The sequence below is a fragment of the Nycticebus coucang genome, chromosome 7 (assembly GCF_027406575.1).
Source record: "Nycticebus coucang isolate mNycCou1 chromosome 7, mNycCou1.pri, whole genome shotgun sequence".
Taxonomy (NCBI): domain Eukaryota; kingdom Metazoa; phylum Chordata; class Mammalia; order Primates; family Lorisidae; genus Nycticebus; species Nycticebus coucang.
In genome coordinates, this window is record NC_069786.1 from 67,855,890 (window position 1) to 67,868,155 (window position 12,266).

The 12,266-nt window shown below is 42.3% G+C and overlaps 1 pseudogene; it reads left to right on the plus strand.

The window, feature by feature from the left end:
* Nucleotides 1–9,008: 9,008 nt before the first annotated feature.
* LOC128589721 (splicing factor 3B subunit 4-like) lies at nucleotides 9,009–11,488 on the plus strand (annotated as a pseudogene).
* Nucleotides 11,489–12,266: the final 778 nt, after the last annotated feature.

Genomic DNA, 12,266 nt, shown 5'->3' on the forward strand with positions numbered 1-12,266 from the left:
TTGCCCAGCCTGAGATGGGATCACTTGTTCTTTTCTTGCTTATACATTTGAGTTCTCTGTGGATTCTGGTTTTTAAACCCTTGTCGGAGACATAACCTGCAAATATCTTCTCCCATTCTGAGGGCTGTTTGCTTGCTTTACTTACTGTGTTCTTGGCTGTGCAGAAGCTTTTTAGTTTGATCAGGTCAAAGTAGTGTATTTTTGAAGCCGCTTCAATTGCCTGGGGGGGTCCTCCTCATAAAATACTCACCCAGACCTATTTCTTCAAGGGTTTTCCCTGCACTCTCGTCTAGTATTTTTATAGTTTCATGTCTTAAGTTTAAATCTTTAATCCAGTGAGAGTCTATCTTAGTTAATGGTGAAAGGTGTGGGTCGAGTTTCAGTCTTTCACAGGTTGCCAGCCATTTCACCCAGCACCATTTGTTAAATAGGGAATCTTTTCCCCATGGAATGTTTTTAATTGGCTTGTCAAAGATCAGATAACGGTAAGTAGCTGGATTCATCTCTTGGTTCTCTATTCTGTTCTAGTCATCTACTTCTCTGTTTTTGTGCCAGTACCATGATAGTTTTGATCACTATCGATTTATAGTATAGTCTGAGGTCTGGTAGCGTGATTCCTCCTGCTTTGTTTTTATTTCTCAGTAATGTCTTGGCTATTCGAGGTTTTTTCCTGATTCCATGTAAAATGAAGTATTATTATTTTTAACATCTTTAAAGTATGACAGTGGAGCTTTAATAGAGATTGCATTAAAATTGTATATTGCTTTGGGTAGTATGGACATTTTAACAATGTTGATTCTTCTCAGCCATGAACATGGTATGTTTTTGCATTTGTTAACATTCTCAGCTATTTCTTTTCTTAGAGTTTCATAGTTCTCTTTATAGAGATCTTTCACGTCCTTTGTTAGATAAACTCCCAAATATTTCATCTTCTTTGGCACTATTGTGAATGGAATAGAGTCCTTAACTGTTTTTTCAGCTTGACTATTGTTGGTATATATAAAGGTTACCGATTTATGAATGTTGATTTTGTAACCTGAGATGCTGCTGTATTCCTTGATCACTTCTAAGAATTTTGTAGTAGAATCCCTGGTGTTTTCCAGATATACAATCATATTGTCTGTGAAGAGCGAAATTTTGATCTCTTCTGTCCCTATACGGATACCCTTGATCACCTTTTCTTCCCTAATTGCGATGGCTAAAACCTCCATTACAATGTTAAAGAGCAGTGGAGGCAATGGGCAGCCTTGTCTGGTTCCTGATCTGAGTGGAAATGATTTCAATTTAACTCTATTCAATATGATATTGGCTGTGGGTTTGTTGTAGATGGCCTCTGTCAGTTTAAGAAATGTCCCTTCACCAATTTTCTTAAGTGTTCTGATCACAAGGGATGCTGGATATTATCAAAAGCTTTTTCTGCATGAATTGAGAGAATCATATGGTCTTTGTTTTTTAATTTGTTTATGTGCTGAATTATACTTATAGATTTACATATATTGAACCAGACTTGAGACCCTGAGATAAAACTGACTTGGTCGTGATGTATAATTTGTTTGATGTTTTACTGGATTCTATTACGATCTTGTTGAATATTTTTGCATCTATATTCATTAGTGATATTGGTCTATAATTTTCTTTTCTTGTTGGGTCTTTTCCTGGTTTGGGAATCCGGGTGATGTTTGCTTCATAGATCATGTTGGGTAGTCTTCCTTCTTTTTCTACATTTTGGAATAGGTTGAGTAATATAGGTACTAGTTCCTCTTTAAAGGTTTGGTAGAATTCTGACATGAAGCCATCTGGTCCCGGGCTTTTCTTTCTAGGGAGTTTTGTATGGTTGATGCTATTTCGGAACTTGATATAGGCCTGTTCAACATTTCCACTTGATTCTGGCTGAGTCTTGGAAGGTGACGTGCTTCTAAGTATCGGGCAATTTCCTTCAGATTTTCATATTTCTGAGAATAAAGTTCCTTGTAATATTCATTAAGGATTTTTTGAATTTCTGAGGAGTTTGTTGTTATTTTGTCTTTGTCATTTCTGATTGATGAGATTAGAGATTTTACTCTTTTTTCCTGATTAGGTTGGCCAAAGGTTTATCTATTTTATTGACCTTTTCAAAAAACCAACTTTTTGATTTATTGATCTGTTGTATAATTCTTTTGTTTTCAATTTCATTTAATTCTGCTCAAATTTTGGTTATTTCTTTTCTTCTACTGGTTTCTTCTTCACTTATTAGACTTCTTTTACGTTAAATGCAATGAGCTCGCAAAGAAAGGAAAGCTTCACAGCTACAACATTTTAAAAGGATGTACTTGAACTCACTCTTCCAGCTGTCATCCCTTGACTTGGACATCAGCTGTCCTGGGAGGGCTGGGCAGTCGATTATTCCTTTTTTCATTAAGAAATACTCTTCCTTATCTCGGGTATTATTATTTTTCTTGACTTCTAAACTAACTAATGTTGATATGTCAACTGGCAGGCCCGGGCTGGATTCAAACCTGCCAGTTCTGGTGCATGCGGCTGGAGCCTTAGCTGCTTGAGCCATAGGCACCGAGCCTTTAGCTATATTTCTTTTTATTAAATATTTAGTGGTTCCTTCTTGCATTACAATATACTCTTAGTATCTACTTAGAATTAACCTCATAGCAAAATTTTCAATATAATAGCATATTATTTATTCCATACTTATTTAGTCTTGTCATACATATTATCACTATGCCCACAGATACCTCAGCGTGCATCTCCTAGGAATAAAATATTGCATACTGTCATCTAATATACACTTGAGGAAAGCAGGGTGTTTCAGCTTCTCTGCTTTCGTTGGTTTCCAGGTAGTTTTTTGCTTGCTTTGTTTTGTTTGTTTAGAGGCATAGTCTCACTTTGTCACTCAAGCTGGAGTACAGTAGCCTAATCATAGCTCACAGCAAACTTACACTCCTGGGCTCAGGAGATCTTCCTGCCTCAGCCTTCTGAGATGGGACTACAGCTATGTGTCACTAGACCCAGCTATTTTTTGAAATTTATTTATTTATTTTGGTTTTGATCTTATATTTTTTATTATTGCTTGGGATTCATTGAGGATACAAAGAATTAGGTTACACTGATTGCATTTGTTAGGTAAATTCCCTCTTATGATTGTATCCCATGCCCCAGGAGGTGAGTCATATACCATGACCTCTCAAGCTCCTCTCTCCTCCTCCCTCCCCACTCCCTCAGTCCCCTACTCCCCACCATGTATTAGCTCATCTACTGCCTTCATATTAGAATTGAATACTTTGGATTCTTGCTTCTCCATTCTTGTGATGCTTTACTAAGAAGAATGCATTCCACCTCCATCCAGGTTAATACAAAAGATGTAAAGTCTCCGTCTCTTTTAATGGCTGAATAGTATTCCATGGTATACATACAACACAGCTTGTTAATCCATTCCTGGATTGGTGGGCATTTAGGTTATTTCCAAAATCTGGCGATTGTAAATTGACAGTCTAGTTCAAATGTCCTTATAATAAAATGATTTTCTTTTTTCTGGGTAGATGCCCGGTAATGGGATTGCAGTATCAAATGGGAGGTTTATCTTGAGTTCTTTGGGAATTCTCCATACTTCCTTCCAAAAAGGTTGTATTAGGGTGGCGCCTGTGGCTCAAGGAGTAGGGCGCCGGTCCCATATGCCGGAGGTGGCGGGTTCAAACCTAGCCCCGGCCAAAAAAAAAAAAGAAAAAAAAAAAAACAAAAAGGTTGTATTAGATTGTAGTCCCACCAGCAGTATAAAAGTGTTCCCTTCTCTCCACATCCATGCCAGCATCTGTAGCTTTGAGATTTTGTGGTGTGGGCCATTCTCAGTCGGCTTAGGTAATAACTCAGGGTGGTATTTTTGTTTGTTTGTTTGTTTTGTTTTGTTTTTTGAGACAGAGTCTCACTATGTCACCCTTGGTAGAGTGCCATGGCGTCACAGCTTACAGCAACCTCAAACTCTTGGGCTTAAGCAATTCTCTTGCCTCAGCCTCCCAAGTACCGGGGACAACAGGCGCCTGCCACTACGCCCAGCTATTTTTTGGTTGTTACTGCCATTGTTGTTTGGCAGGCCGCTGGGTTCTAATCCTCCAGCCCCAGTGTATGTGGCTGGTGCCCTAGCCACTGAGCTATAGGTGCCGGGCCATCAGGGTGGTTTTGATTTGCATTTCTCTGATAATTAGGGATGATGAGCATTTTTTCATATGTTTGTTAGCCATTCGTCTGTCTTCTTTAGAGAAGGTTCTATTCATCTCTCTTGTCCAGTGATCTAAGGGATTATTCGCTCTTTTTATGTTGATTAATTTGAGTTCTCTGTAGATTCTAGTTATCAAGCTTTTGTCTGATTCATAATATGCAAATATCTTTTCCTATCCTAAAGGTTGTCTATTTGCTTTGTTTGTTGTCTCCTTAGCTGTACAGAAGCTATTCAGAACAATGGCCATGTGATCCTTTCAATAGATGCAGAAGTGATCCTTTCAATAGATGCAGAAAAGCATTCGATAAAATTCAGCATCCTTTTCTAATTAGACCACTGAAGAATATAGGCATAGGTGGCACATTTCTTAAACTGATTGAAGTAATCTATGATAAATACACAGATAATATTATACTGAATGGAGTAAAACTGAAAGCTTTTCCACTTAGAACTAGAACCAGACAAGGTTGTCCTCTATTACCATTATATTCAACAGAGTGATGGAAGTTTTAGCTGATACAATTAGGCAAAAGAAGGAAATAAAGGGCATCCAAATGGGGGCAGAGGAGGTCAAACTCTCACTCTTTGCTGATGATCTGATCTTATACTTAGAGAACCCCAAAGACTCAACCGTAAGACTCCTGGAAGTGATCAAAAAATACAGTGATGTCTCAGGATATAAAATCAGTGTCCACAAATCAGTAGCCTTTGTATATGCCAATAACAGCCAAGCTGAGAAGCTTATCAAGGACACAATTCCCTTCACAGTAGCTTCAAAGAAAATGAAATACTTTGGAATATACCTAACAAAAGAGATGAGGGACTGCTATAAAGAAAATTACAAAACCATAAGAAAAGAAATAGGAGAAGATATTAACAAATGGAAGAACATACCATGCTCATGGCTAGGAATAATCAACATTGTTAAAAATGTCTGTACTTCCAAAGCAATCTACAGATTCAATGCATCATACTTTCAAGATTTGGAAAAAATAATTCTTCATTTTGTATGGAACCAGAAAAAACCCCATATAGCTAAGGCAGTTCTTAGTAATAAAAACAAAGCCAAAGGCATCAGTATACCAGACTTTAGACTGTACTATAAGGCCATAGTGGTCAAAACAGCATGGTATTGGCATAAAAAGATATAGACATTTGGAACTGAGTAGAAAACCATGAGATGAAACTAACAACATCTTACAGCCACCTAATCTTTGATAAATCAAACAAGAACTGAGGGCTGGGTGTGGTGGCTCATGCATGTAATCCTAGCACTCTGGGAGGCCGAGGCTGGTGAATCACTTAAGTTCCCAAGTTTAAGACCAGCCTGAGCAAGAGCGAAACCCTGTCTCTAAAATATGGCCAGGTATTGTGGCAGGCCCCTGTAGTCCCAGCTACTGTAGAGGCTGAGACAAGAGGATTGCTTGAGCCCAAGAGTTTGAACTTGCTGTGAGCTACAACACCATGGCACTGTACCAAGAGTGACAAAGTGAGACTCTGTTTAAAAAAATAAATAAATAAAAAATAAAAAATAACATACATGGGCGAAAAAAATCCCTATTCAATAAATGATGCTGGGAGAATTGGATAACATGTGAAAGACTGAAACTAGACCTGCACCTTTCTCCGCTCAGAAAAATTGATTCAAGATGGACAAAAGATTTAAATCTAAGGCATGAAACAGTAAAAATCCTCAAAGAAAGCGTGGGGAAAATGCTTGCAGATATTGGCCTGGGAAAAGATTTTATGAAGAAGACTTCAGTGGCAATTTGTAATTTATTTTTTTCAGAGATGGAGTTTTGCTGTGTTGCCCAGACTGGTCTCAAACCCTTGGCCTCAAGTTATTCTACCACATCAGCCTCCCCAAGTGCTGGGATTACATTTGTGGGCCACTCTGCCCAGTTTTCATGTCCTTTAAAAAAAAAAATTTACTCAGAATTTTTAGTTGTTATCTTGTGTGAGGGTTTGTCCAATAAAAACTGTGCCTCCATTATCAGGAGCTTGAACTTTGCAGCACTTTTAATTGCCAATATATAATGTGATTCTTTGAGATAGGGAATATAATATACAGCATTTTGTATATAGTATGTTCTTTTTTTTTTTTGCAGTTCTGGCCGGAGCTGGGTTTGAACTTGCCACCTCCGGACTATGGGGCTGGCGCCCTACCCCTTTGAGCCATAGGTGCTGCCCATTATATATATTATTTCCCTAAATTACTTGACCAGAGAGCTTCTTTTCTGTTGTTTGACTTGGAACAGCTGCAGAATGACTGCTTTGCTTTGGGAAAAGCTGGTCAAAGACTAGCCTTACCCAAGGTACCCTTACAACTTTTTGCCAAGTTGCAGACCTTGCTTATTATCCACTTAAATATAATGTTCACCTTATTAAATGCTAGGGACATCATACCTGCTTGAATACCTTATAATTAAAGGTGAGAGTTTGCCCTTCATTATAAGGTGAGGATGGTAAGGGAAAATTAAATGATTGTGATCTTCTCTTTTTTTTTTTTTTTGTAGAGACAGAGTCTCACTGTAGAGACTCGGGTAGAGTGCCGTGGTGTCACACGGCTCACAGCAACCTCTAACTTTTGGGCTTACGCGATTCTCTTGCCTCAGCCTCCCAAGCAGCTGGGACTACAGGCGCCCGCCACAACGCCTGGCTATTTTTTTTTTGTTGCAGTTTGGCTGGGGCTGGGCCTGAACCCGCCACCCTCGGCATATGGGGCCGGCGCCCTACTCACTGAGCCACAGGCGCCGCCCTGTGATCTTCTCTTAAAAATGTCTGCGCTTCAAAGTTTGTTATTGGCAGTAGAAAAATTCCATATAAGAGGTTGTATTTGGGCAGTTGACACTTTAAGATGGGGATACAGACAAAACAAATTTATGCAAAAATAGTTACGTGAAGCAAAATGTATCACATAAAGGCAAAGGCGTTTTTTGTCTGCACTCTGACAAGGAATCTGCTGCTCACTGCGTCAGTACTTTGTTCCAGGATAATTTATTTGCATTTTCTCAACTTTTCATTTTTTAATTTTAAAATGTAGAACAATTGAAAAGTAGTATAATAAATATATACACTCTCCATCAGGTTCAATAATTATTTACATTTTGCATTTTCCATGTTTGCTTTCTCTTTCCTCCCTCCCACACAATTGTTTTTTTTTTTTTGAGACAATGTCTCACTTTGTTGCCCCCGGTGTCAACCCCGTGGTGTAGAGTTCCATGGTGTCATAGCTCACAGCAACCTCCAACTCTGGGGCTCAAGTGATTCTCTTGCCTCAGCTCCTGAGTAGCTGGGACCACAGGTGCCCACAACGCCCCGCTATTTTTAGAGGTGGGGGTCTCGCTTTAGCTCAGGCTGGTCTCCAACTCGTGAGCTCAGGCAATCCACCCACCTTGGCCTCCCAGAGTGCTGGGATTACAGGCCTGAGCTACCACGCCCGGCCCTCCCACACAGCTTTTAAGGTGAGTTGCAGACATGACGAGACTTCACCCACAGTTACTTTAGATGCATCTCCTAGGAGTAAATTAATTGTACAATAACCATCTAGTACCTACTGGCGCATATGAATCTTGTCTCTTGTGATGTCTTTGGAATAATTTTCCTCTTTAGCACAAAAATCGATTCCCTTTCAGGAAAGAAGATGGTGAAACAGAAAAAGGAAGCAGAGGGAAAAGAAAGGACGAGATTTTTTCTTTCTTTCTTTTTTTTTTAATTGTTGTTGTTGCGGTTTTTGGCCGGGCCCAGGTTTGAACCCACTACCTCCGGTATATGGGGCTGGTGCCCCACTCTTTGAGCCGCGGGCACCACCCCAAAGGACGAGATCTTGTGATGCTGATATTAGTTATTAGTCCAGAGTACACATAGTACCTAAAGTGTTAGTCCATACTACCTAGCCACCGTACTATACTGGCATAGCAAATAATTCTGAGCAGGTTCCTTGCTAGAGTTAGGAGCAATCTCTGTCCTGAAATAACTCACAAGGTAGTCAGGATCTGGTAAAACATAGCTCAATGTCTCACCCTGCTTTCTCCACCTTGCTAAATTCAGCATCTTCTCTAAAACGCAGATCAGGCATCACCTAAAAAAAGCCATCTAAGGCCCCTGCCTCTCCTTACCCCTGCACCAGGCTAGGTTGGGTGAGCAAAAGGCCCAGGTTGGCTCCCTTTCTTGGGCCTCAGCCAGCATCTAGACATCTGGGGTTACCTGCAGTTTTTCTCCTTTCAAAGAGCTGTCAGCCCTTTATGCAGCCCTCTTAGACAAGATCCAGGGTGACACACCGTTCTTCTTAGAGTGACATGGACTTTCTTTTCTGATTATCAGTTGCACCAACCTCTGTCCATGTTGAAGGTAGCCCACCGAGCAATGCTCATTTACACTGCCAGTCTGGATAAGATTACATTTTTGTTTTATGAAAAAGACCAAGGACATCTATAGATTCGCTTATAGTCAGCAAGTTTGCTATCCTCACTTTCCTTCTGGAAAGTACTTGAAGCGGTGTGACAGGAGAAAGAGTTCTGTAGAATAAAAGGAAAAGCATTCTGACAGGATCTGATTGGTGAATCATTAGGGTGGCAGTTTTGGAAGGGGAGGAGGATTTCTGATTGATTTTTGTATTAGTCCATTTGCATTGCTATAAGGCAGTGGTTCTTAACCTTCCTAATGCCGCAACCCTTTAATACAGTTCCTGTGGGTCGCGACCCACAGGTTGAGAACCGTGGCTATAAAGGAATGCCTGAGGCTGGGTAATTTATAAAGAAAGGAAATTTATTTGGCTCGTGGTTCTGCAGCCTATAGACAAAGCATGGCATCAGCTTCTGCATCTGGTGAGGCCTTCAGGAGGCTTCCAGTCATGGCAGAAGGAAAAAGGGAGCAGGTGTGTTGTCTGGCAAGGGAGAGAAGAGTATGGCCAGGATCCTTTCCATGCAATGGCACCAAGTCATACATGAGGGATCTGCTTGTAGGAGCCAAACACCTGCCTCCAGGCCCCACCTCCAACACTGGAGATCGAATTTCAACATGGGATTTAGAGGGGACAAATGTCCAAACCGTGTCAAGTGCATTTGGCAATCTTTGGTTCAATATCTACTGCTATGTAACTGGGAGATTTCTAGGCTGAGCTTTTTCTGCTTCAATTTGAAGAATATCTATCTGGTCCTCAGCCTCAGGGTCTGAATCTTAGATAAAGTAATTTGTCAGTTTGGTTAATGTGATAGTAGAAATTTAGTTTGCAGTCTAGTCCAGATAAATATTATATATATAAATCTATAATATTAAGGCTAGACGAGGCCTGTCATGAATTTCTTTCTTGTGAAATGAAAGTGAAAAGGAAAACACAACATTGGATGAAAGTTGAACTGAATGAGGTCTGAAATTCCTTTTAAAGTTAGGATTTTGATGAGATTTCCTGAATGGGTCCCTGTCCTGTGGCCCAGGGCTGGAGGGATGAACTCCAGAGGACCAGGACCCAGCTCAGCCCTGGCACACACAGACAGGCAGGGCTGGGTCCTGGGCTCACTGGGGACTCTTTTCTCCCCTTGTGTGGTTACCTGGCATGAAGGAGAGAGTAGGAAGCATCTTTGTCCTCCTCCATCACACGACCCAGCTCCCCCTCTTATCAGAATTCACTGTTTCCCCTCTAGTGTCTAAGTTGGTTTTTTTTTTGTTTGTTTTTGGGGGCTTTTTTTTTGCAGTTTTTGGCCGGAGCTGGGTTTGAACCCACCACCTCTGGCATATGGAGCCAGTGCCCTACTCCTTGAGCCACAGGCACTGCCCTAAGTTGGGGGTCTTGAACAGACTTAGGAGCTCCTGGGCACAGTGAACCCACTGGACACCCAGGTGGAGGATGGAAAATAAAAGAGCACTGAGGCAAGAGAGCAGCGACAACTTTAAGCGTGACCTTACTCACACCAAGAGCAAGCCAAAGTGAAAATTAACTCAAGGACGTGTATGGTGGTGATGATGATTTGGGCCTCCCTGGAAAGAAAATTATCCCTTCTGGGAGACGGTGGGAGCTCTTTCGCCATGGTTGCCAGGCGATCTCCCAGCGGAACCAGGATGCCACCGTATACATGGGGTCTGGATGAGAAGGTTAATGAACCACTGCTGTGGGAACTGTTTCTCCAGGCAGGACCAGTAGTCAACACCCACATGCCAAAGGATAGAGTCACAGGTCAGCATCAAGAATATGGTTTTGTGGAATTCTTGAGTGAGGAGGATGCTGACTATGCCATTAAGATCGTGAACATGATAAAACTCTATGGGAAACCAATATGTGTGAACAAGGCATCAGCTCACAGCAAAAATCTGGATGTAGGGGCCAACATTTTCATTGGGAACCTGGACCCAGAGATTGATGAGAAGCTGCCTTATGATACTTTCAGTGCCTGTGGAGTCATTTTACAACCCCCCAAGATTATGTGGGACCCTGACACAGGTTACTCCAAGGGTTATGCTTTAATTCATTTTTTTATTATCTTTTTGCTTCGTTTGATGCTTCGGCTGCAGCAATTGAGGCTATGAATGGGCAGTATCTTTGTAACCACCCTGTCACTGTGTCTTATGCCTTCGAGAAGGGAGAGCGTCATGGCTCAGCAGCTGAACGACTCTCCTAGGCTGACCACCCCCCATCAGCTGTTTGCAGATGCACTGCCTCCACCTTCTGCTCCCAATCCTGTGGTATCATCACTGGGATCTGGGCTTCCATCACCAGGCATGCCTCCTCCTGGCTCCTTCCCACCCCCAGTGCCACCTCCTGGAGCCCTCCCACCTGGGATACCCCCAGCCATGGCTCCACCACCTGTGCCTCCTGGAGCTGGAGGACATGGCCCCCCATCAGCAGGAACCCCAGGAGCAGGACATCCTGGCCATGGACACTCACATCCTCACCCATTTCCTCGAGGTGGGATGCCCCATCCAGGGATGTCTCAGATGCAACTGGCACACCACGGCCCTCATGGCTTAAGATGCCCCCATGCAGGGCACCCAGGCTCTGGGTGACAGCCATCACCTTGACTACCACCTGGAATGTCTCATCCTAGACCTCCTCCAATGGGCATGCCTCCCCACCCCGAGGGCCTCCATTTGGGTCTCCCATGGGTCACCCAGGTCCTATACCCGCACATGGTATGCGTGGACCTCCTCACTGATGGCCCCTCATAGACACACTGGCCCTTCATGCCCCCACCCTATGGCTACCAGAGGGGACCTCTCCCTTCACCCAGACCAAGTCCCTGGCCTCCAGTTCCCCCTTGTGGCCCGCTCCGGGGCCCTCTGCCTCAGTAAATTTGCATTCTCCTTTCTCTTATGATACCCTCTCAAGATGTTTTCAAGTCCTTGGACTAGAGTTGCTATAGCTTCTTGGGGCTAAGGCACTAATCCCTTACAGCCCTGCCCCCATTTAATGTAATTTTTTCCCACTGGAGATATTCCCTTTTTTGTGTTGGTCCTAAGTGTTTTGCAAATGAACAGACAAAATAAAACTAAAGTCCCTGTTTAAAAAAAAAAATCATCCCTTCCTTACCTAACTTCCTACTTCCATTCTCTCTCTCTCTCTCTCCCATTAGACCACTGGATTGGGGTACAAATAGAGACTGAGAATCACTGCTGCAGTGATTGGGTCTGTGTGGCAAATAGTCTTTTTTTTTGAGACAGAGTCTTACTCTGTCACCCTCGGTAGAGTGCCATGGGGTCACAGCTCACAGCAACCTACAGCTCTTGGGCTTAGGCAATTCTCTTGCCTCAGCCTCCTGAGAAGCTGGGACTACTCAGCTCGCCACAACGTCTGGCTGTTTTTTTGTTGCAGTTTAGCCAGGGCTGGGTTCAAACCCGCCACCCTTGGTATATGGGGCTGGGGCCGGCACCCTACTCATTGAGCCACAGGTGCAGCCCGGCAGATAGTCTTTTAAAGATTTCTTGTCTTTGGAAACAATGTCTAAAAGACAATGGCCAAATACGATGTTACAGTATATGAAAATTATGTCATCAAATGTTAAATTATATTGTAATTAGCAATATGGAAAGTTCATGAAATATTCTTAAGTAAAATAAACAGTCTGTAAAA